General features: G+C 37.6%; 1 long non-coding RNA gene across 1 annotated transcript in view; it reads left to right on the forward strand.

Moving 5' to 3' along the window:
* The first annotated feature begins 858 nt into the window (after window positions 1-858).
* LOC136794359 (uncharacterized) overlaps window positions 859-24,571 on the forward strand; it is a 103,254-nt gene continuing 79,541 nt past the window's right edge. Inside the window, exons 1-2 of the long non-coding RNA XR_010841017.1 lie at window positions 859-1,027; window positions 13,057-13,131. This is a non-coding gene — a long non-coding RNA (uncharacterized lncRNA). The remainder of the gene's footprint in view (window positions 1,028-13,056; window positions 13,132-24,571) is intronic.

The raw sequence follows: 24,571 nt of genomic DNA on the forward strand, positions 1-24,571 counted from the left end.
CATTGCTGTAGAGAGATTCCATATATTACTGGCATAATTCCGTTTTGAGGCCTTTGTAATGGAAGGAACCTGTTACATAGTAGGTATCTGACGAATTTGCAGGTGTTTGACGAAATTGTAAGTACTTGAAAACAACCAAAGTGTATTTAACATCGTTTCCCAGGAAACTTAAAGCAAACGGGGCTATTCTGCTGTTAAATTGCCCCACCCAAACGGGCAATCACATAAATCGGCCTAGTAAGAGACCTCCTAGGGCCCTTTAAGCCATCCGTACCATCTACGCTACAGCCAGTCTCTTGGCTTTCACTGCCCAAGCTCCCTCAAGTTCTGCTTGTGGCTGTTTAAAGCCCGTCCTTACAGTTTTTGCCAAGAAGGCCCAGATGCAGCAGGTCTCACGACGTTTCAGTAAACGAGTTTGACCGGGGGGTCGGGAAGGTGGATTTGCGGTCCTCTTCGCAGAGGGGCTCGCCGCGGGGAAGCTCCACAGCCAGCGCGGGCCAGGGCGTCTCCTGGATCCGGGCTCAGGGCGCGCATCGAGAGGCAAGAACTCGTTTGCAGAAAGAAGCATCCGGATAGGTGACAGCGTTTCTCAACTTTGCCCCCGAAGGCGCCTCCCTGCAGATTGCTACTCCGAGGGTCTCCCTCCCCTTCGCTAAATTTATTTTAAAGTCATGTATTATTCTAAGAACGCATGCATATGTTACATTTACTTCCACAGCTTAGCCTCATTAGCTTCAATATAAAAATAAAAGCTCACTTTTCCCCACCTCCACGCACCTATTTCCGTTCCTGCCGCAGCGGAAGGTTTGCGTGTCCTCCCCGGACCCCGCCCCTCGCCGCCTCCCTGTAGGGAGCGGAGCCCACGACGTCCAGGGGAAGGGGAGGCCGAAGGCTCTCGCGTGGCCGTGGCCGGGCTTCCGAGACCCGCCGACTCCTCCCGACTGCGCCCGGCGGGGGCTAGGGGAAGTTTCCTGCGGACGGCCGGGATCCTGGCGCATGTCTGCGGATTGACCCAGTGCAAGAAAAGGTAACAGCCGCCCAGGGGCCTGCCCGCAGCGGCCAGGGCCGCATCTCCCGCGAGGGCTTCCCTTGGTGAGCTCATTCCCAAAAGCCGCCGAGCCGAGGCGAGCCAGCCACCTCAGCGAGGCCCGCCCCCTCCTCGAATTCGCTGGCATTCCTTCCCTCTCCTGGAAATCGAGTCTAGTCGCCACTGACCCATCCCATTTTCTTTAGTCGGATGTGAGTAAATAAGAGATGTCAATTTGGTTTCCAAAACTAGGAGAGAGAACCAGAGGAAGAGTTTAAATTTTCTATGTATTTGCTTCTGGAGAATGCAAGAACCAGAGAATTAGCCCCTGGGACTTCAAGTGTTGCTCCAAGTATGAGGTGTACCTGTGGGAACTCTGCTGCTTGAGGAAGACTAGTTTCATGATTGGGGTCACACAGCATAGGTGAGAGAGGGGTTTTGTTTTTCCTGTCACACTCTAAATGAAGACCATTTATTGAGGATCTCCCACAGAAGTAAAAAGCAGCTGATGTGGGACTTCCCTGGTGGCACAGTGGTTAAGAATCTGCCTGCCAATGCAGGGGACACCGGTTGGAGCCCTGGTCTGGGAAGATCCCACGTGCCGCGGAGCAACTAAGCCCGTGCACCACAACTACTGAGCCTGCTCTCTAGAGCCAGTGAGCCACAACTACTGAGCCCATGTGCCACAACTACTGAAGCCCGCGTACCTAGAGCCCGTGCTCCGCAGCAAGAGAAGCCACTGCAATGAGAAGCCCGCGCACTGCAACGAAGAGTAGCCCCCGCTCACCACAACTAGAGAAAGCCCGCATGCGCCCAGCAATGAAGACCCAATGCAGCCAAAAATAAATGAATAAAGACATAAATTATTTCAAGAAAAAAAGCAGCTGATATTGAGATAGCACCATTACTCTTTAAAGAGAAACAGAAAAGGTTATCCTTGCTTGATTTTGAACTTGGGGAAAATGTCAGATAAAATGGATATGTTTATCTAGGCAGTCACCTAAATGTGAAATCTTTAGATTGCCCTTAATTAAGTAATGTTGGGGCAAAAATCTCTCCTGGGTGTGCAGCTGTATAGGGCATTTGGATTACACCTGGGCAGTGAGACTCCCAGCGTGGACATCTCTGAAGACACAACAGCAGCAATAACATATTTATTGAGCATGTGCTATGTGTGATTCTAAGCATATGAAGTAGCTGATGTCGTTAGTCCCATTTTATAGACGAGGAAACGGAAACACTGTGTTTTTCAGGTGGGTAGGTGCCCTCATTCTCCAGCTGCTATGAGTATAGGCTGCCAACAGCTCACAGTTGTACCTTCTCTCAAGAACTGCCCTCGCTGATGGAAGCTGCCTTTCCACGACATGCCCAGGTGGTTATACCCCAACGCTTTCAGGTGTGGTCTGTAGCTAAAGGATGATTGCTAGGAGGACTCCTTCCTGCTCCAGAGGGAACCGGTTGGCAGTGTCTTTCCTGCTCCACAGCTGCTTGTGGGATCAGGCTGGGGTGGACTACAGTGACACCCACATCTTTGCTTTGCTTCTTCCCTTTTCCTGTCTTGCACGCCCCATTTCCTTATAGTTTTCACCTAAGAACCTCAGATCACTAGCACAAGAATCCCCACCTCAGGCTTCTGTGAAACCCAACCTAAGACAGTTACTGTGCTCTACAGGCATACCTCAGGTTCGGTTCTAAACCACCGCAATAAATCGAATGTCACAATGAAGTGATTCACATGAATTTTTAAAAATTTCCCAGTGCATGTAAGAGTTATGTTTACACTATACTGTTGTCTGTTAAGTGTGCAATAACGTTATATCTAAAAAATGTACATACCTTAATTTAAAAGTACTTTATTGCTAAAAAATGCTAACCATCATCTGAGGCTTCAGTAAGTCGTGATCTTTTTGCTGATAGACTTGCTCAATGCAGGGTTGCCACAAGCCTTCAATTTATAAAAGCAAAACAAAATGCAGTGTCTGCGATGCACAATAAAATGAGGTATGCCTGTACTCTATTGTGAAGTTTTCAGAATTTTATTTTTAATTCCCTAGAGTTAATTCTGTGGAAAGACAACCCACTAGTTTCGAATATATTTCAGATGAGTTTTTCCTTTGGTTAACACAATGAAATACATTAAGGAAGCTATGCTGCTAAAATACTACTTTATTTGCATAAAGGAAATAATAGAATGGCTTCTTTTAGATGCCGTTTGGCCAAGAAAACACTATTTCTACCAGGGATGGAGATAGCCAGAGTAGGTGATAGATAAGTAATTATTCATTAATTTCTTTTTTTTCCACTTTTTCAAATATATTAGGAGTAAATAAATACCCAGCTTGGAAACTAAAAGAAAAACAATGAGGTTGAGTACTTTTCTTAATCTATGGAAAATCTCCAAAGTTTAGTGTTTTGCTAGTCATATATTTTGTGATTTTTTAACATCTTTATTGGAGTATAATTGCTTTACAATGGTGTGTTAATTTCTGCTTTACAACAAAGTGAATCAGTTATACATATACATATGTTCCCATATCTCTTCCCTCTTGCGTCTCCCTCCCTCCCACCCTCCCTATCCCACCCCTCTAGCTGATCTCCCTGTGCCATGCGGCTGCTTCCCACTAGCTATCCACCTTACGTTTGGTAGTGTATATATGTCCATGCCACTCTCTCACTTCGTCACAGCTTACCCTTCCCCCTCCCCATATCCTCAAGTTCATGCTCTAGTAGGTCTGTGTTTTATTCCCATCCTACCCTAGGCTCTCCATGACATTTTTTTTTCTTAGATTCCATATATATGTGTTAGCATACGGTATTTGTTTTTCTCCTTCTGACTTACTTCACTCTGTATGACAGACTCCAGGGCCATCCACCTCACTACAAATAACTCAATTTCGTTTCTTTTTATGGCTGAGTAATATTCCATTGTATATATGTGCCACATCTTCTTTATCCATTCATCTGTCAGTGGACACTTAGGTTGCTTCCATGTCCTGGCTATTGTAAATAGAGCTTCAATGAATATTGGGGTGCATGTGTCTTTTTTTTTTTTTGTGGTATGCAGGCCTCTCACTGTTGCAGCCTCTCCCATTGTGGAGCACAGGCTCCAGACGCACAGGCTCAGCGGCCATGGCTCACGGACCCAGCCACTCCGCGGCATGTGGGATCTTCCCGGACCGGGGCACGAACCCGTGTCCCCTGCATCGGCAGGTGGACTCTCAACCACTGTGCCACCAGGGAAGCCCCATGTGTCTTTTTGAATTATGGTTTTCTCAGGGTATATGCCCAGTAGTGGGATTGCTGGCTCGTATGGTAGTTCTGTTTGTAGTTTTTTAAGGAACCTCCATACCGTTCTCCAGAGTGGCTGTATCAATTTACATTCCCACCAACAGTGCAAGAGTGTTCCCTTTTCTCCACACCCTCTCCAGCATGTATTGTTCGTAGATTCTTTGATGAGGGCCATTCTGATCGGTGTGAGATGATATCTCATTGTAGCTTTGATTTGCATTTCTCTAATGATTAATGATGTTGAGCATTCTTTCATGTGTTTGTTGGCAATCTGTATATCTTCTCTGGAGAAATGTCTGTTTAGGTCTTCTGCCCATTTTTGGATTGGGTTGTTTGTTTTTTTGATATTGAGCTGCATGAGCTGCTTGTAAATTTTGCAGATTAATCCTATGTCAGTTGCTTCATTTGCAACTATTTTCTCCCATTCTGAGGGTTGTCTTTTGGTCTTGTTTATGGTATCCTTTGCTATGCAAAAGCTTTGAAGTTTCATTAGGTCCAATTTGTTTATTTTTGTTTTTATTTCCATTTCTCTAGGAGGTGGGTCAAAAGGATCTTGCTGTGATGTATGTCATAGAGTGTTCTGCCTATGTTTTCCTCTAAGAATTTGATAGTGTCTAGCCTTACATTTAGGTCTTTAATCCATTTTGAGTTTATTTTTGTGTATGGTGTTAGGGAGTGTTCTAATCTCATACTTTTACATGTGCCTGTCCAGTTTTCCCAGCACCACTTATTGAAGAGGCTGTCCTTTCTCCACTCTACATTCCTGCCTCCTTTATTAAAGATAAGGTGACCATATGTGCGTGGGTTTATCTCTGGGCTTTCTACCCTGTTCCATTGGTCTATATATCTGTTTTTGTGCCAGTACCATACTGTCTTGATTACTGTAGCCTTGTAGTATAGTCTGAAGTCAGGGAGCCTGATTCCTCCAGCTCCATTTTTTGTTCTCAAGACTGCTTTGGCTATTCGGGGTCTTTTGTGTTTCCATACAAATTGTGAAATTTTTTGTTCTAGTTCTGTAAAAAATGCCAGTGGTAGTTTGATGGGGATTGCATTGAATCTGTAGATTGCTTTGGGTAGTAGAGTCATTTTCACAATGTTGATTCTTCTAATCCAAGAACATGGTATATCTCTCCATTTGTTTGTATCCTCTTTAATTTCTCTCATCAGTGTCTTAAGGTTTTCTGCATACAGGTCTTTTGTCTCCTTAGGTAGGTTTATTCCTAGGTATTTTATTCTTTTTTTGCATTGGTAAATGGGAGTGTTTTCTTAATTTCACTCTCAGATTTTTCATCATTAGTGTATAAGAATGCCAGAGATTTCTGTGCATTAATTTTGTATCCTGCTACTTTACCAAATTCATTGATTAACTCTAGTAGTTTTCTGGTAGCATCTTTAGGATTCTCTATGTATAGTATCATGTCATCTGCAAACAGTGACAGCTTTACTTCTTCTTTTCTGATTTGGATTCCTTTTATTTCTTTTTCTTCTCTGATTTCTGTGGCTGGAACTTCCAAAACTATGTTGAATAAGAGTGGTGAGAGTGGGCAACCTTGTCTTGTTCCTGATCTTAGTGGAAATGGTTTCAGTTTTTCACCATTGAGGACAATGTTGGCTGTGGGTTTGTCATATATGGCCTTTATTATGTTGAGGAAAGTTCTCTCTATGCCTACTTTCTGCAGGGTTTTTATCATAAATTGGTGTTGAATTTTGTCAAAAGCTTTCTCTGCATCTATTGAGATGATCATATGGTTCTTCTCCTTCAGTTTGTTGATATGGTGTATCACGTTGATTGATTTGCGTATATTGAAGAATCCTTGCATTCCTGGAATAAACCCCACTTGATCATAGTGTATGATCCTTTTAATGTGCTGTTGGATTCTGTTTGCTAGTATTTTTTTGAGGATTTTTGCATCTATGTTCATCAGTGATATTGGCCAGTAGTTTTCTTTCTTTGTGACGTCTTTGTCTGGTTTTGGTATCAGGGTGATGGTGTCCTCATAGAATGAGTTTGGGAGTGTTCCCTCTCTGCTATCTTTTGGAAGAGTTTGAGAAGGATAGGTGTTAACTCGTCTCTAAATGTTTGATGGAATACACCTGTGAAGCCATCTGGTCCTGGGCTTTTGTTTGTTGGAAGATTTTTAATCACAGTTTCAATTTCAGTGCTTGTGTTTGGTCTGTTCATATTTTCTATATCTTCCTGGTTCAGTCTCAGCAGGTGGTGCATTTCTAAGAATTTGTCCATTTCTTCCAGGTTGTCCATTTTATTGGCATAGAGTTGCTTGTAGTAATCTCTCATAATCGTTTGTTTTTCTGCAGAGTCAGTTGTTACGTCTCCTTTTTCCTTTCTAATTCTATTGATTTGAGTCTTCTCCCTTTTTTTCTTGATGAGTCTGGCTAATGGTTTATCAATTTTGTTTATCTTCTCAAAGAACCAGCTTTTAGTTTTATTGATCTTTGCTATCATTTCCTTCATTTCTTTTTCATTTATTTCTGATCTGATCTCTGTGATTTCTTTCCTTCTGCTAACTTTGGGTTTTTTTTTGTTGTTGTTGTTCTTCTTTCTCTAATTGCTTTAGGTACAAGGTTAGGTTGTTTATTCGAGATGTTTCCTGTTTCTTAAGGTAGGATTGTATTGCTATAAACTTCCCTCTTAGAACTGCTTTTGCTGCATCCCATAGGTTTTGGGTCGTTGTGTCTCCATTGTCATTTGTTTCTAGGTATTTTTTAATTTCCTTTTTGATTTCTTCAGTGATCACTTCGTTATTAAGTAGTGTATTGTTTAGCCTCCGTGTATTTATATTTTTTACAGATCTTTTCCTGTAATTGATGTCTAGTCTCATAGTGTTGTGGTTGGAAAAGATACTTGATATGATTTCAATTTTCTTAAATTTACCAAGGCCTGATTTGTGACCCAGGATATGATCTATCCTGGAGAATGTTCCATGAGCACTTGAGAAAAATGTGTATTCTGTTGTTTTTGGATGGAATGTCCTATAAATATCAATTAAGTCCATCTTGTTTAATGTATCATTTAAAACTTGTGTTTCCTTATTTATTTTCATTTTGGATGATCTGTCCATTGGTGAAAGTGGGGTGTTAAAGTCCCCTACTATGATTGTGCTACTGTTGATTTCCCCTTTTATGGCTGTTAGTATTTGCCTTATGTATTGAGGTGATCCTATGTTGGGTGCATAAACATTTACAATTGTTATATCTTCTTCATGGATCGATCCCTTGATCATTATGTAGTGTCCTTCTTTGTCTCTTGTAATAGTCTTTATTTTAAAGTCTATTTTGTCTGATATGAGAATTGCTACTCCAGCTTTCTTCTGATTTCCATTACATGGAATATCTTTTTCCATCCCCTCACTTTCAGTCTGTATGTGTCCCTAGGTCTGAAGTGGGTCTCTTGTAGGCAGCATATATATGGGTCTTGTTTTTGTATCCATTCAGCCAGTCTGTGTCTTTTGGTGGGAGCATTTAATCCATTTACATTTAAGGTAATTATCAATATGTATGTTCCTATTCCCATTTACTTAATTGTTTTGGGTTTGTTCTTGTAGGTCTTTTCCTTTTCTTGTGTTTCTTGCCTAGAGAAGTTCCTTTAGAATTTGTTTTAAAGCTGGTTTGGTGGCGCTGAACTCTCTCAGCTTTTGCTTGTCTGTAAAGGTTTTAATTTCTCCATCAAATCTGAATGAGGTCCTTGCTGGGTAGAGTAATCTTGGTTGTAGGTTTTTCTCCTTCACCACTTTAAATATGTCCTGCCACTCCCTTCTGGCTTGCAGAGTTTCTGCTGAAAGATCAGCTGTTAACCTTATGGGGATTCCCTTGTGTATTATTTGTTGTTTTCCCCCTTGCTGCTTTTAATATGTTTCCTTTGTATTTAATTTTTGATAGTTTGATTAATATGTGTCTTTGAATGTTTCTCCTTGGATTTATCCTGTATGGGACTCTCTGTGCTTCCTGGACTTGAGTAACTATTTCCTTTCCCATATTAGGGAAGTTTTCAACTATAATCTCTTTAAATATTTTCTCAGTCCCTGTCTTTTTCTCTTCTTCTGGGACCCCTATAATTCGAATGTTGGTGCATTTAATGTTGTCCCAGAGATCTCTGAGACTGTCCTTAGTTCTTTTCATTATTTTTTCTTTATTCTGCTCTGCAGTAGTTATTTCCACTATTTTATCTTCTAGGCCACTTATCCATTCTTCTGCCTCGGTTATTCTGCTATTGATCCCATCTAGAATATTTTAAATTTCATTTATTGTGTTGTTCATCATTTTTTGTTTGCTCTTTAGTTCTTCTAGGTCCTTGTTAAATGTTTCTTGCATCATTAATTTCTTGATTGATGAAACTGATTATGAGAAGGAAACCTGTTAATACTGTTTTTAACAGCTTTATGGAGGTATAATTGATATAATGAAGGTGCATATTTTGATAATATATATGTATACCAATAAACCATCACCACATTCAAAATAGTGAAAATATGCATCACTCCTCAAAGTTTCTTCAGCCCCTTTCTGGCTCCAGGCAACCACTGCTTTTTGTTTTAGTAACATAAGTTTGAACAAGGTCCTGAGCTTCAGGTGTTCAGTAGTTGGGCATGCCTGAGTACAAGACATATGGGGATTTCCATGGGGTAAGAACATGAGTGAAGTTGAAGTAACTGGGGCCAGGCTGCCATCTGCTTATTGGAAAGCAGATGGATACAAAGTTGTACGCTGATGACAACATTGGCATTCAAGGCAGAGATTCTTTAGCGTGTGGCAAATTCTGATGAGGTTCAGGCAAACTTTGGGATTGGGACAGCCTGAGGTTTTGTTACAGGTTAAAGGAGGCTCTGTGAGGGAGTGATGCCATCTTTGAAATGCACAACCAAAATAAAAACATACAAACAAAACTCTCCATCGAGACTCAGAACTCCCAGGCTGACACTGGAAAAGGAATATCCTGGGTGGCGGGGCATGGGAGGCGAGGGGAGTTGGACAGCTGATTTCTGCCCTTCCAGTTCATTGTCCTCTTGGTTCTCTTATTGGCAGCTCCTGGATACAGGAGACATACTTTCCCATTTTAACCCTTTGGCTCAAGCTTGCTACCTCGTAGTCCAGCTCAGAAATGATTAGAGTGTTCTGAGGCACTGCTGAAGGCTCTGGAAGAAGCAGCAGAGACATAGCACAGTGAGAGCCATAGTTCTAGAAAATCTGACATTTAAAACCTAGTTTTCTCATCTTTGCTTTATGGTCCTTTCTCCCATGCCTGGAAATCCCCTTCTTTGACTCCACAAAGTTCCAACCAAACCCAGTTCACAGCTAGCTCCTTTCTCCTCTCATTTCTTTGCTCCTTTCTGGAATTCTTAGAGCAAAACAATGGATGGTTAGCTTCATAATCTAGCCCTTGATCTCAGTGGTCTAGATCTCAATGGTGTAGGTCACTGCTGTCCAATAGAAATATAATAATGTGAGCCACACATGTAATTTTAAATTTCCAGTGGCCACATTTTTTTAAAAAGGGGAAGGGGACCAACAGGTGAAATTATTTTTTAATGATATATTTTCAACTCAGTATTTCCCAAATACAATCATTTCAACAAATAATCTATATAAAAATTATAATGAGATATTTTACATCCTGTTTTATACTAAGTCTTTGAAGTCCAGTGAGTACTTACAGCACATCTCAGTTTGTATGAGCCATATTTACGTACTGCACATTATAAGTCTAGATATAACATCATGGCCTGGATCCAAAATTAACTAAGTGTTCTGCGGGGAAGAGAGGAAGAATATGCATTTTCTTTTGGACACACTGAGTTTGGGGTACTGGTAGGTATTCTGTGGACAGTGACAATAAACTTTTGGAAATGCAAATCTAGAACAGCAAGACAGCATCTTTCAGCTTCATTTGTCAGAGCAACATATACACCTCCACAGTAAGTTTACAATTTCATCTTGTTTTTTGAATCCATACCTTAGAGTTTTTCCCCACATCCTAACTTGCATGTTAAACCATGTATGTTCTACTCCAGTCAGTTCATCTCCACGTTAGCTGGTTTTCCTGCACGTTTTCTCTATCAAGTAAGTACTTATCATATACATTATTTTCTGTATATTTAGATCGTCTCTCCTTCAGGTGCCTTGAAAAGAGTTGAGGAGAAGGATGGGCACTGTTTTACTTGAACATAAAGAACCATTTGGCTAATGAACTTTTATTCAGCATGAGCAATTATCCTAAATATAACTTGCTTAGTATTTTTTAACTACATCCTAATTAATAGCTTTCTAGTTTTAAGAATAGCAAAACCTGTAATGTCTTAATTTTTTTTCTAATTGTAAAAGCGATGAATGATAATGATATCACTCTGAAGGTTTAAAAAAGGGTGACAGTACTCAGTATTTAAAAGATACAAAGAAATGGGCACTTTTATCCATTGATGGTGGGAATGTAAATTTCTACACGGATTTTGGAGGGCAATTTGGCAATATTTATTACAATTCAAAATGTGCATACCTCTGTCTCTGCAACTCCAGTTTTAGAAATTTATGCCATGGGAATAATTGGATAAGTGCACAGATTTATGTGTGCAGGAATGTTGATTCTATTATTGTATTTTTATTTAAAAAAAGGAAACAACTTATATTTCAACAGCTATTTATTGGGCACTATAGTAGGTATGGGGCTACAATATTTACTCAGACATAGATGGTCCTTTATGGTTTAGGAAAGAAGACAGTCAACTAGACATTCATTGAGTACAGTGTTGACAGATAGATTGTGGTTGAAATGCATCTGAGGGGAGCTGAATCCAGACTTGGGAGGAAGTGAAAGCTTCTTAAGTGATGTCTAAACTGGGTTCTGAGGGGTAATTGATAAATTATATAATGGAGTACAATGCAGCTATTAAAAGTAACTGTGTACATGTGGAAAGAAGTAAATAGTATATCACTGAAGAAAAAAAAATCAAGCCAAAAAACAATAGTATAATTTTGTTTTTATAAAATTATGTATGTTTCTTTAGTGTGCAGATATGTATATATGTGAATATATATTCATGTACACACACAGAAACAGAGACACAGAGCTCTAGAATGCATCAAAATATAACTATGGTTGGTAGGATTTCAATAGATTTTCGGTTTTAAGTGTAAATATATTATTTTCATAATAAGAAAAAACTTGAGCTATTTTTTAAAATTTGAAATAAAAGTAATACAGGTTAAGTGTAGGAAATTTGGGTTTTAAAAAGATGAAGAAGAAAATAAAAATGACTAAAAATTCTATACCCAGGGTGACAGATCATCAATTATGACATTCTGGTATATTTCCCTCCATTCTTTATATGTATGTGAATATATTAGATCTTTTCATAATGATATGTGTTTTGTAGGCCAGTTTTAAATTTTAATATATTCAGTATTAAAAATAATTTGAACTTGTATGTATTCTATCTATCACAGAGTAAAAGTTAATTCCCCAAATTACAGTTTACTATGCTTAATAGAGTTAAATTCTTATATATATTTGGGGACTATATTGACATCAAATGAAACAACTCACTTGCCTCTGTTTTCTTTTTTTAATTTGGCACAATTAAATTGTTTATGTTAATCCTATCAGTAATTTCTTCTTGTTGCTGGCATTTGTATGAGTAGATTATGGGTAAAAATTCACTTTTCATGAGCACAGATGAATAATATTACTAGATCCCATTAGAACAGTGCCAGCCATGATAGGAGTGTGTAGTTTCCAGTGTAGGCAGGAGATGTAGTGAAGCACAGTTCCTTGATTTAAGGATTATGTGTTGCATCATCTCTGCTATATTGCTTGGGTAGACTGTGGTAGTGTTATCATTCATTCCATTTTAAAAATAGCTACTACAAACCAGAAGAATTAAGTCAGCATATTCCCTGTGTCATTGACAGGCATGTTAAACAGCCAGTTTCTTCCTTATATAGGAATTCAAAAAATATAAACTGCTTTTATGAGTTAATGGATGTAAAGTACTTGAAACAGTGCCTGATACATAATAAATGCTCAATAAATTGTTATTATTACTATTAATAAGAACAATCAAGCTATCAGAATACATCTAGGAGTATCTTAGATCTATATTCAGTTTCTCATCATTGGCTATGGGATATGAAGAGTAAATTGATATCAAGATTTGGCTGGAGGTCATGCTTTTTCATGTTTATGCCTAAGACCTGGAATAAAAAGTTAAGGAAGGACGCTGCATTGGGATAAATAAACTTAACTAAACTGAGTTGTATTTCACCTCATATTTCACCTTAGAGTGTAGCCCTCAGTCAGTAACACTGTTTTGAAACTGAATTCCCTAGATAAAAAGGAAACAGTTACTCTTGATACTTTTGTGTAGGTTCATGGAGTCTGGTGAATGTGATCTCTATTCAACTGAGCTGACATGAGAGTAAGTTACATTCATGGGGTGACTTGTAACAAGCAAACAACTCTCAATTTGCTATAATGGTCCTGTTAGTTAGAATCAAACTTGTCTATCTATAACATGACCAGTGAATTCCATGCTTGGTACTTTAGTTGTTTTAAGTAAATCTGTTTCTTAAAGTTATTTCAACAAAGTTTAAGTGCAAAGTTAGAAGTCACTATTACATAAATATAACACTCTATGTTACCCAGGCTATAAATGCTTTCCAAATTTTTAGAAGAAGTTGTATCCTTGGGGACAAGTGGGATGCATTCAATGTAAATACACTTTGTTTTACAGAGCAAAGAATTTGGAAAGCTGAAAACATTGTTGTTCATTCAGCCTAAGCAAAGAAGCCAAGAAAATCTCAGAGAGGTAAAGAAATTTTTAAAGTTTTTTTTCTGATAATGATTATTCCAGTGTTATTAATAGTGCTTTTCTTCTATAATTTTAAGCAAATACAGGTTAACACTATGAAAACATCGTGCCAAACTATTTTTCTTACACTTCTACTCTCCTAATCCTTGACTTAATTTTACTATTTTAGAAAACAAAATGGGATTAAGTAAAGATGGTTGTAATATTTATATTTTCTTTTGGTCTAGTGAAGCAATCTTTCATTTATTTCATATATGAATTAAAGAAATACTGATCATTGAGTTCCTACTGTGTGTTATGTTTGAGGTATGTGTTTAAGATAAATAATTGATTTTAATATAAATAAATTTATTTAAGCCTATTAAAATGTTTTCTGTAATTTTAATTTACTAATCTTTGAACAAACTTCAAAGCAATCCATTATGTAGCTATGAATTTCTGTTCCTAAGATATTAGGTGGACCTTCTCTACTTCTATTAAAGTTTTAATATACTTAGGTAAATTGGATTTACATTTGTTGTTTTTTAGCCTCTAAAGGATGTTTTGTAAACCAGCTCTAAAGTAAAAAGAGATATTGATTTTAAACATTTTAAGATATAAAGCATTTCAGAGTATCCTAAAAAATAAAGTGCTATATTACAAGTATTCATCATCTTTGGCATGAGACGTTTCTAAAAGTCACTGTTTTCTGTGCCTATGACATTGTCTTGAATCCACCTATACCATTTTAGTCCAGGAGATTCCAACACTGGTATCATAGCCATGTAAGTTCTTATAATAACGAGCTAAAATTCTTGTCTGGTTACAGACAGTTCTCGACTTAGCAGTGAATTTACAATTTGGAAAAAGGAGTATAAACAAACATGATTTAAGTTCAATTTATCTTTCTTACAGAATCTAATTTAAATACAGCATTGTGTTCCTGAAGGTGTAAAAATAGACATTTACTCACTCTTTATGAATCATAGGCGTACTATGAGAGATTTTAGTTTGGAAAACTTGGACATTCAGGTTGCATGGGTGAATAGTAATAACTGGATACAGCTGATTTGCTTTTATTTTGGGCTTCAGTTACCTGGGATTGAGACCCATTTATTTCAAATTACTGAGTTTAGATGAAGCTAAAAAATTTTAAAACTTTTTATGTTGATAATTTTAGGCTTACAGAAGAATTGCAGAGATAGTACAGATAATTCTGGTATACTCTCTACCCAGTCTCCCCAGATGTTAACATCTCATGTAGCCATGGAACAATGACCAAAACTAAGAAATTAAGATTGGTTCAACAAATACTGTAAATTAAACTACAGACTATTTAGATTTGCCCAGTGCTTCCACTGTCTTTTTTTCTGTTCCAGGATTCAAGTCAGGAGACCACAGTGCTTTTAGTCTTCATGTCTCTTTACCCTCCTTCAATCTGTGACAGTTCCTCATTTTTTTCCTTGTCTTTCATTACATTGACAGTTTTGAGGTGTACTGGTTAGATGTTTTGTAGAATGTCCTTCAGTTTGGGTTTACTTTTTTTCTCATGATCAAACTGAAGTTATAGACTTTGGGTGCATGACATTAATGTCTAATTACTGGCAATGTTATCCTTGATCAGTTGGCTACGGTAGTATCTGCCAGGATTCTCCATGGAAAGTTACCATTTCCCCTTTCCATATTCTGTCCTTTGGAAGTGAGTTACTAAGTCCAGCCCAGTCCAGGGGAATTGAGGTCCATCTTCTGGAGGGAGGAATATTTAAGAAATTATAGACACATGTTAAGCCTCCACAGTTATTAATAAATATTTTATGGGAGATACTTGGAGGCAATGTGGATACCCTGTTTCTCTCACACTAATTTTAGCATTCATCAGTGGATCTTCCCTGTAGCAATTATTACTCTGGTACTCTAGTGTTGATGCTCTGTTTTCCTCATTCTTTTTGCACTTATAATTCTTCTGAGAGGAAGAATTGCCTCTTTCCATTTATTCATTCATTCATTCACTTGTATATTTATATCAGACGGGCTCATATTTATTGCCATATGGATATTTATTTTATTCTCTGGGTTATAATTCTTTATTATCATTGTTTATTATATTGCTTAAATTATTCCAGCTCTGGGTATCAGGACCTCTTAAGGGTGGCTCATGTGTCCATTTGACAGACCCATGTCTTTTATTTTTATTTCATTTATAATAATAATTATTATCACCAACTTACTTTCTGGCACTGTAAGATTCTCCAGGCTTATCTTGTATTTTCTATGCCCTGGCCCAAGAACCAGCCATTCTTTAAGAAGTATAGTTCCTTTTATTGGAAAATGGTATTTAGAAACCAAAACTTGTCCACTAGGTGTTCTTGTTACAACTGGAAAGTAATTACTTCTAGGCCCTCTCAGTGCACAGAGCTGGCAAGTGTTTGTAGTATATTAACCCATTTATCTATATTCATTTCTGTATATATCCATCTGTATATATATTAAAATAAACATTCGTTCAAATGGATGTCTCCAACTTCAGCCTGTTACCATAGGATTTATTCTAGCATTCCTCCTTTGCTGTTTGAAACATCTTTCTCCCACAGATACAGACCTGACTGTCATTATCTGTTGTACAGTACCATTTGTTGGAGAGACTATCCTCTCCCCATTGTGCATTCATGGCACCCTTGTTGAAGATCAGTTGACCATACATGTGTGGATTCATTTCTGAGCTCTCTATTTTGTTCAATTGATCTATATCTGTCTTTATGCCAGTACCATACTGTTTTAATTACTGTAACTTTGTAATATATTTTGAAATCAAGATGTGTGATATTTCCAGCTTTGTTCTTCTTTCTCAAGATCATTTTGGCAATTTGCTGTCCTTTGTGGTTCCATATGAATTTTAGAATGTTTTTTCTGTTTCTGAAAAAAAAAACTGTTGGAGTTTGATAGGGATTGATTGAATCTGTAGATTGCGTAGTATGGACATTTAAACAATATTAAGTCTTCCAATCCATGAACATGAGATGTCTTTCCATTTGTTTGTATCTTCTTTAATTCCTTTCATCAATGTTTTATAGTTCTTAGTGTACAGATCTTTTACCTCCCTAGTTAACTTTATTCCTAAATATTTTCTTTTTGATGCTATTGTGAAGGGGACATCGATTGTGACAGTGATCTTAGCAATTATTTCATTGATATGACAGAAGCTCAGGCAACAAAAGCAAAAATAGACAAGTGGGACTTGGAACTTCCCCGGCAGCCCAGTGGTTAAGACTCTGCGCTTCCATTGCAGGGGGCATGGGTTATCCCTGGTTGGGGAACTAAGAGCCACATGTGGTGCAGTGCAGCCAAAAAAAAAAAAAAAAAAAAAAGCATAGACAAGATGGGACTACATCAAACTAAAAGGCTTCTGCACATCAAAGGAAATAATCAACAAAATAAAAAGGCAACCAATGGAATGAGAGATAATATTTGCAAACCATTTATCTGATAAGGGCTTAAAATCCAAAATATGTCAGAAACTGCAACAGCACAATAGCAAAAAAACAAATAACCAGATTAAAAAATGGGCAAAGGAACTAAATACACATTTCTCCAAAGAAGACATACAAAAAAACCAACAGGCAAATTAAAAGATGCTTAAGATCAGGAAAATGCAAATTAAACCACAATAAGATATCACCTCACACCTGTTAGGATGGCTATTATCAAAAATTCAAAAGACAGCAAGTGTTGGCAAGGATGTGGAAAAATTAGAATCCTTGTATACTGTTGGTGGGAATGTAAAATGGTGTAACCACTGTAGAAAACAGTATGGAGGTTCCTCAAAAAATTAAAAATAGAACTACTCTATGATCAAACAGTCTCACTTCTGATATTTTTCCAAAAGAATTAAAATCAAGAACTTGAAGAGATATCAACACTCTTGGGTTCATTGCAGCATTATTTACAATAGCCAAGATGTGGAAATTATCTAAATGTCCATCAACAAATGAGTGGATAAATAAGTTGTAGTATATCTGTCTAGTGGAAAGTTATTTAGCCTTCAAAAGGAATGACAGTTCTGATACACATAATCATATGGATGACCTTGAGGACATTATGTTAAGTGAAATAAGCCAGTCAAAGAATGACAAATACTACATGATTCCACTGACATGAGGTATCTAAAGTAGTCAAACTCAGAAGCAGAGAGTACAACAGTGCTTGCCAGAGGCTGGGGTGAGGGGGTTATGGAGAGTCATTACTTACTAGTTACAGAGTTTCTCTATGGGGTGATGGAAAAGATTTGGAAACAGTGGTGATGGTTGCACAACAGCATGAATGTAATTAATGCCATTGAAATGCACACTTAAAAATGGTTAAAATGTCATTAAAAATTTTAAAGGTATGGTCATAACATGTAGAAGTTGATACTTAAGGTTTTAAGCACCCTAAAATTTCAGAATTTTTAATCGAATTGCCTTTGTAGAAAACTTACCTAGCAAGTCATAGAATGAGGTCTTTTAGTTAGTCAAGTGTTTTTATAAATAGTAAATTAAGTCTGTACATCATAAATACCAAATTTCAAAAAATTAAAATAAAATATTAACACAAAACTATACTCATTTAGGAATTAAATGGAATTTTAATTATTTAGTAATGAAAAGGGAAATTTAAGGATCATCCTTATAAATATCCTTCAACAGATGAATGGATAAACAAACTGATATAGCCATACAATGAAATATAACTGAACAATAAAAAGGAACAAACTGTTGATTCATACAAGACACGGATGATCTTAAATGCATTTTGCTAAGCCAGACACAAAAGTAATGCATTGTATGATTCTATTTATATGATACTGTGGATGGTAAAACTGTAGGGAAAGAAAACAATTAGTGGTTGCCAGGAATTAGGTGTCAAGGAAGGGGTTACCTAAGAGTGGAATTGCCGGGTCGTATGACAATTCTGTAGCTTTTTGAGTAATTGCCATACTGTTGTCCACAGTAACTGCACCAATTGCATTCCCACCAACAATGCCCAAGGGTTCCAATTTCTTCACATCCTCATCAATACTTGTTATTTTCTACTATTACTACTACTATTATTATTACTGATGTGCTAGTAGGTGTGAAGTGGTATCTCATTCTGTGGTTGATTTGCATTTCCCAAGTGACTAAGGTGGTTAAGCATCTTTTCATGTACCATTTCATGGCCGTTTGTATATCTTCTTTGGAGAAATACCTATTCAAGTCCACTGCCCATTTAAAAATTGGCCTGTTTGTCTTTTTGTTACTGAGTTGGGAGTTCTTTATATATTCTGGGTATTAAACCCTTGTCAAATATGTGACTTGCAAATATTTTCTCCCATTCTATAGGTTTTCTTTTCATCTTCTTTGATAATATCCTTTGATGCAAAAAGTTTTAAGTTTGGATAAAGTCCAGTTTATTTTTTCTATTGCTGCTTGTGTGTTATATCTAAGAATCTATTACCAAATCCAAAGTCATGAAGATTTACCCCTATATTTTCTGGTTTAATATTTTTGGATGTTATATTTACATCATTGATCCACTATTTGAATTAATCTTTGTATATGGTGTGAGGTAGGGGTTATGAACATATCTTTGTTTTCAGACCTTTTAGAAATGCAAACATTTTAAAGATTTAGTAGCCACCTCATAGTTCTTTCTCAGTGATAGCAGGCAGATGCAATATTAATGCGTATTAAAACCTAATACTTTGGAAAAGGAAAAAAAAGGCATGCTTGAACTTTTTACCTCAAAGTCTTCCAGTAAAGGATTCCTGGACACCATCAGATTTTACTTTTCTGGTCCTTGGTTTGTCCTAACTGTTTTGCTGGGCAAGCTAGGTTCTGAAGTATTCCTTACCAACTTCTTCACAGAGGTTGAGGGCCTAACACCATGGAACTTCGTAAGTACTGGGGAAGACCATCTCCTCACTATCTCAATGTCTCCTTCCCTTCCATAGGAAAAGTTTTGCTCTGTTAGGATCATACCAAATTCTCATGAATCCAGATATGGAAGATTTTAATTACCAATGTCTATCACATAAAAAATGGCTGGACCTTGGGGAACACATAAAATATACTCTTGTTTTGGTTATCAGAAACGTTGAAGGGATCTGAGCTAATTGCAGAGCATCATAATCTTTTTCCTTTAGCTCTTTTCTATGCTATTATTTATTTTCTTTCTTCTTTTTTAAAAAGCTTCAACTATGTCTAAAGAAGAATAGGTCGTTACACAGTTTGCCAAATGAAGTACAGCTTTAACTTTGCCAGACCACAATCTATCAAGAGTGACACGAAAATATTCCATTTGGGTCTTGGCAATCCCCTAAGAAAAGCAGTGGCAGATGGTGAATAGAGTTTAACAAAACTTTGAAGACAAAAGACATGTTACAAATTGAATATTAATTAAAAGAAATGTGTAATAATTTGGGGTTTGTGCTTTGAACTCTGTAATGTAATGATGAATTTTCCAACCAACCTGAAGGAACCTAGAGTTGAAAATAGGATGAAGATCAAAACTTATAAGCAAAATTCCAAAACAATAAAAAAAATGGCTACTTATTTGTCTAGAAAGAGGAAAAACATGCCAAATATATTAGATAAGTTACCCTGAATTTTATCATAAAGTTGAAGTTGACATTTGCAATCTGAGGTTACCCAAAATCTTTTGAAAAAGCTCTACATTTTTATATTTCCCCATAATGTAAACCCTGCCATCTCAGTGTAGAATATTAACCAAAACAAAACAAGAATCTGCCTTTTCCAGCCCCTCCTCACTTTCTTTTAGCATATCAGTACAAGGTTTAGTTTCTGACAGATATATCTTCATGACTTTTGGTTTACAATTAATATATGGGGCGAGGAAGGGTAGGACATGGCACGTCCGTTTTGCTGGTGCAGGAACTGGCAAAACCCACAGGATTCTTTGTTTAGGTGTGGTGGCCCCAGTTTCCTGACTGTGGTGGAGACAAAGTGGTTCTGGGATCTGCCCAGCATTTTCATCAAAGTTATTCCTGTAAGTTTGGCTTAGAAACTATTTCACTAACCTTTCCAAAGATTCTATAAGCTATCTAATACCTGTAGTAAATCCTTTCTTTCTTTAAAGTGATCAGAGTGGATTCTTTTGTCTGGAACCCAGAACCCTGCTTAATACAAGATCCATTGTGTATGTGAGTCTTTCTTGGAAAAAGTTAAATAATGTAGTATTAACATGAAGCCTCATTTTTAAAATCATGGATATTTAGAAATTTTAATGGGGAGTTACTTTTATTAAGCACCAGGTCATTCAGTGAAGAGTGATATTCATATTTATTCAAACTTACCCTTTTAAAGGGAGAATAAAACCAAAATGAATCAGTGTATCTATAAATAATAATATTCATAGGTTCTTCTTAGAGTTCAATATACAATATACATGTATAGCCATATGTATATTAATGAGGACATTTTCATTTTTAATTGTGAGGATATTAAGTCTTCCTTTTTCTGTTCCTAACAGAAGTACTCTGATTTCTATATTTGTCAGGTTGGAGCAGTTGTAGCTATATACTAAACAAGAAAGCAATGCTTGAGGAAGATGATGATTCGAATCAAACTGTAAATATTCACAAGTGTGTCCAATGCTCTGGAAGTATAAAATTAAATGTTTAAGCATGAGAAACCTATTTAGTATTGGCTATTGAAGAATCACATCACTCATGCAGGCTATTGAAGAATCATTCCAGAGTTACAATATAATACAAAAGTAGAGTACAGGCCCATGTGAATATTTTATGGTTTACTGTATGTGTGGCGTTCTTAAATTTTAATGCTGCAGAAGAAATGGGTAGCCCTGGAGTCCTTGTGTCAACGAGATATAGAGGAAACTGGTGATCCAATTAGTGTAATGGGCATCTGGCAGCCAAATGATGCACTTCAAATCCTGGCTGGGAATGACTGGCTCTCATCTGCACTTGCACAGTATAACAGAGAGAAAACAGGATGAGGAATCCTCCTGCACTTTCTGTGATGCTTTAAATCCAATTGAGTGTTGAATTCCAGACTTTTTTTCATTAAAGTGCTTGTCCTAAATTTATTAGTTTTCAATTCCACACACCTTCTCCTTCCTTTTCCATCACATACTTATTACTGGCCTCATTCTCATGATTCCTCGGTGCTCCTATTGACTATTCTCCTATTCTTGGTTCATGGAAACGAATCATTATCTTGAGGATATTTCTGTGATGTGGCAGTTACTTCAGGAATTTTTGATATTTTGTTCAAGTCTACAGAATTTGAGTAGTGGTTTTTAAAAATTGCTATTAACATAATCGAAAGTCAGGAGTCTTTACATTGTAATCTCGTGATCCTTTTTTCAAAGGCAGTGAAAATAGCATTGTAAAACTTCTCCTTGTATTTTTTTCCTTTTGGAACTAGAGTCATCATTCTTTAGGTAACCATCTAGCTTTATTTTAAAATTCCATTCATTTGTATCATTATGCCCTGTATGTTGAGATACAGTCTGCTTGGAGCTTCTTGTGTGCCTAAACTTCTTACTGAATGTGCCAAAATCCCAAGGCTTTGACTATTCTTTTACCTGGGCCATTTCTCAGATTGTTTATGCAGCTGGCAGTCCTGAGAAAAGTAATGCATTGCTGTTCTTCATGGCACCTCGTTGCCTTCCAGACAAACCAGCTTGCTTACTGTAAGCCTGTTATAAAAGCATCAGATTCCCTATGCACAGGATCCTCCCCTGTGATTCACCCCACTGCATATGCAGGCTCCACTGGGCCCTCCACATTGCCTTGAGGGATTTGGGGACTGGTGCAACAATACTGATACTCTTGTTACTCCTTTTGCTGCAACTAGTAAAGTCCTTTGTCTCTGACTCAAGAGTCCCATGCCTTCTATCAGCATCTATGGAACTGTGACAGGCTTACTTATCAGCTTGTATGGTTGTTTTGTTGGGAGTTTTCCTCTTTCTAACTCTCCTTCACAACATCAAACTTATTGAAGTAGGGCAAAATCCCAATACTTTATAAAATATCTTCCTTTTGAATAATTAAAATCACTGCTATATATTCCATGTTTTTATGTCTATTAAAGTTTACCATGTATTATTACTAGGGGTAGGTTGTTTCTAGAAAGTAAGGGTGGACAAACTGCTATTTCTGGCTAAAGACCTATGAATAGGGGAAATAGCAGATTTGCAAAACTGATCTTGAATATGGTACTTAAAAAAAGTCTTGATAGGGCTTCCCTGGTGGCGCAGTGGTTGAGAGTCCCCCTGCCGATGCAGGGGACACGGGTTAGTGCCCTGGTCTGGGAGGATCCCACATGCCGTGGAGCGGCTGGGCCCATGAGCCGCGGCTGCTGAGCCTGCAGGTCCGGAGCCTGTGCTCCGCACGGGAGAGGCCACAACAGTGAGAGGCCTGTGTACTGCAAAAAAATAAATAAATAAATAAAAAGGAACACCAATCAACACCAAATTTATGTCTCCCAGAAAGTGAAAAATCTGGCTTTACATCATGAATTCAGCAATAGTAGTTTTAAAAAATACCTATATTTTGTGAAGTAGCAGGGCTCATCTAATGAATTAATTTGTAGGGAGACCTTCTGTTCTGTGGTTGTGTGGCACCCCTATTTTGCCTATTCATAAATCTACTCAGTATATATTCATTGAGTGTCTACGTTCTGAGCCAAACACCATTCTAGGGTCTGATGCTACAGCTGTGGACAAGTTGGCTAGGGTCCCTGCTTCAAGGTCTTTACCAGAAGAGGATGATAATTGCTTCTTAATAAAAAGTAAAATTCTTTACATATGAAGTTGACAGGATTTTGTTAGCCAGTAATGACTTCAAACTTACCATTTTACAGAAGAGATGTTTTTAATATTCTTTCTCCTGAGATTTGAAGCTGAAAGTATGATTCTAAGACAAGGACACGTACCCTTAGAACGCTACTTGGTTCTTGCTGGTCATTTAAAGGTCATGTCAAGTAATACAAGCACAAACAAAAATACCAACTCTGAAATTTTAAGTGAGTTTGAAGAAGGTGACTTTATGGGGTAACTACTATCTTAATTTCTGAGTCTCTCATCATCATTTTTTAGATTAAAATGTAAAAAAATTATATGTGTCATTGCATTAAAATAATAATGAAGATTAGCCCCTGCTCGCCACAACTAGAGAAAGCCCGTGCGCAGTAATGAAGACCCAACAGAGCAAAAAATAAACAAATAAAATAAATAAATTTTAAAAACTAATAATTAACATAGTATGCTATAGTATTGTCCTTGAATATTAAATTATTTCAGTAATTGAAGTGCTTAGAAAAAACATGTTTCCTTAACATTGTAGAGCCAATATATAACCTGTTATATAGTTTATCAATGTACAGGGCACACAACAAGATTCACAAATGATAGCTATATGAATGACTGACAAGTTAAATGAATGAGTTACAAACCATGTAGCTTGGAGGCAGGGTGGTATTAAAAAATAGAGAAATTATACCAAAACATTTATTGATTCAAGGAGCTCTTTTTAATTTTTTTTTTTTTTTTTTTTTTTTGGCGGTACGTGGCCCTCTCACTGTTGTGGCCTCTCCCGTCGCGGAGCACAGGCTCAGCAGCCATGGCTCACGGGCCTAGTCGCTCTGCAGCATATGGGATCCGCCCGGACCGGGGCACAAACCCGTGTCCCCTGCATCGGCAGGCGGACTCTCAACCACTGCGCCACCAGGGAAGCCCTCTTTTTGATTCTTTAAAGAAACTTATGCTTCCAAAATATTTTATGCAAAAGGGATAAGATTTAGGCTTAGAAAGGAAGCTTGTATGTAATGGTAAAACTTGCTTCATTTCTATATTTGGTCAAGGGCAGATTGGATTTAGATATCCTTGAATCCAAAAGTAAGTGTAGAGATCTTGGGAGGTGAGAGCAGTTGCTGGGATTGAGGTCAGATACCACATTGGAAACAATGCTAAAGAGTCTGGACTTAATTCTACAGGCAGTGGAGCTCACTGAGGGTTTTTAATTAGGGAGGGAGATGGATCAGATTAACATTTAGATAGATGACTGGTGAGATGATGTGGGGCTGTATTATCAGAGAAGGGACAGCATGGAATTGGAGAACAGTTGGGAGATCAGTGAGCAGACCCTGGACCAGGGCACTGATAGTGGGGATACTAATTAGGAGATGAATTCAAGATATTTTATTGGTAACAAATTCAATGAGAAGGGCAGAGAAGAAATAAATCAAACCTGATTTTTCCATGGCATTCCCACTGTTAAATTAATTATGAGTCGTCATCGGTGGGTAAAAAATTTCTTGATAGGTTGAGCAGTGGTTAAGGGTTGGCCAGCCTGGGCCTGAATGGACCCTCTAGTGCTAGAGGCTCTTTGGAGGCACTCTTAGAACCTGATGATCCTCCGTGGACTCCAAGATCTTCCCCAGGATCAGAGACTGGTAGT

Source organism: Kogia breviceps, chromosome 6 (assembly GCF_026419965.1).
Source record: "Kogia breviceps isolate mKogBre1 chromosome 6, mKogBre1 haplotype 1, whole genome shotgun sequence".
In the NCBI taxonomy this organism is placed as follows: domain Eukaryota; kingdom Metazoa; phylum Chordata; class Mammalia; order Artiodactyla; family Physeteridae; genus Kogia; species Kogia breviceps.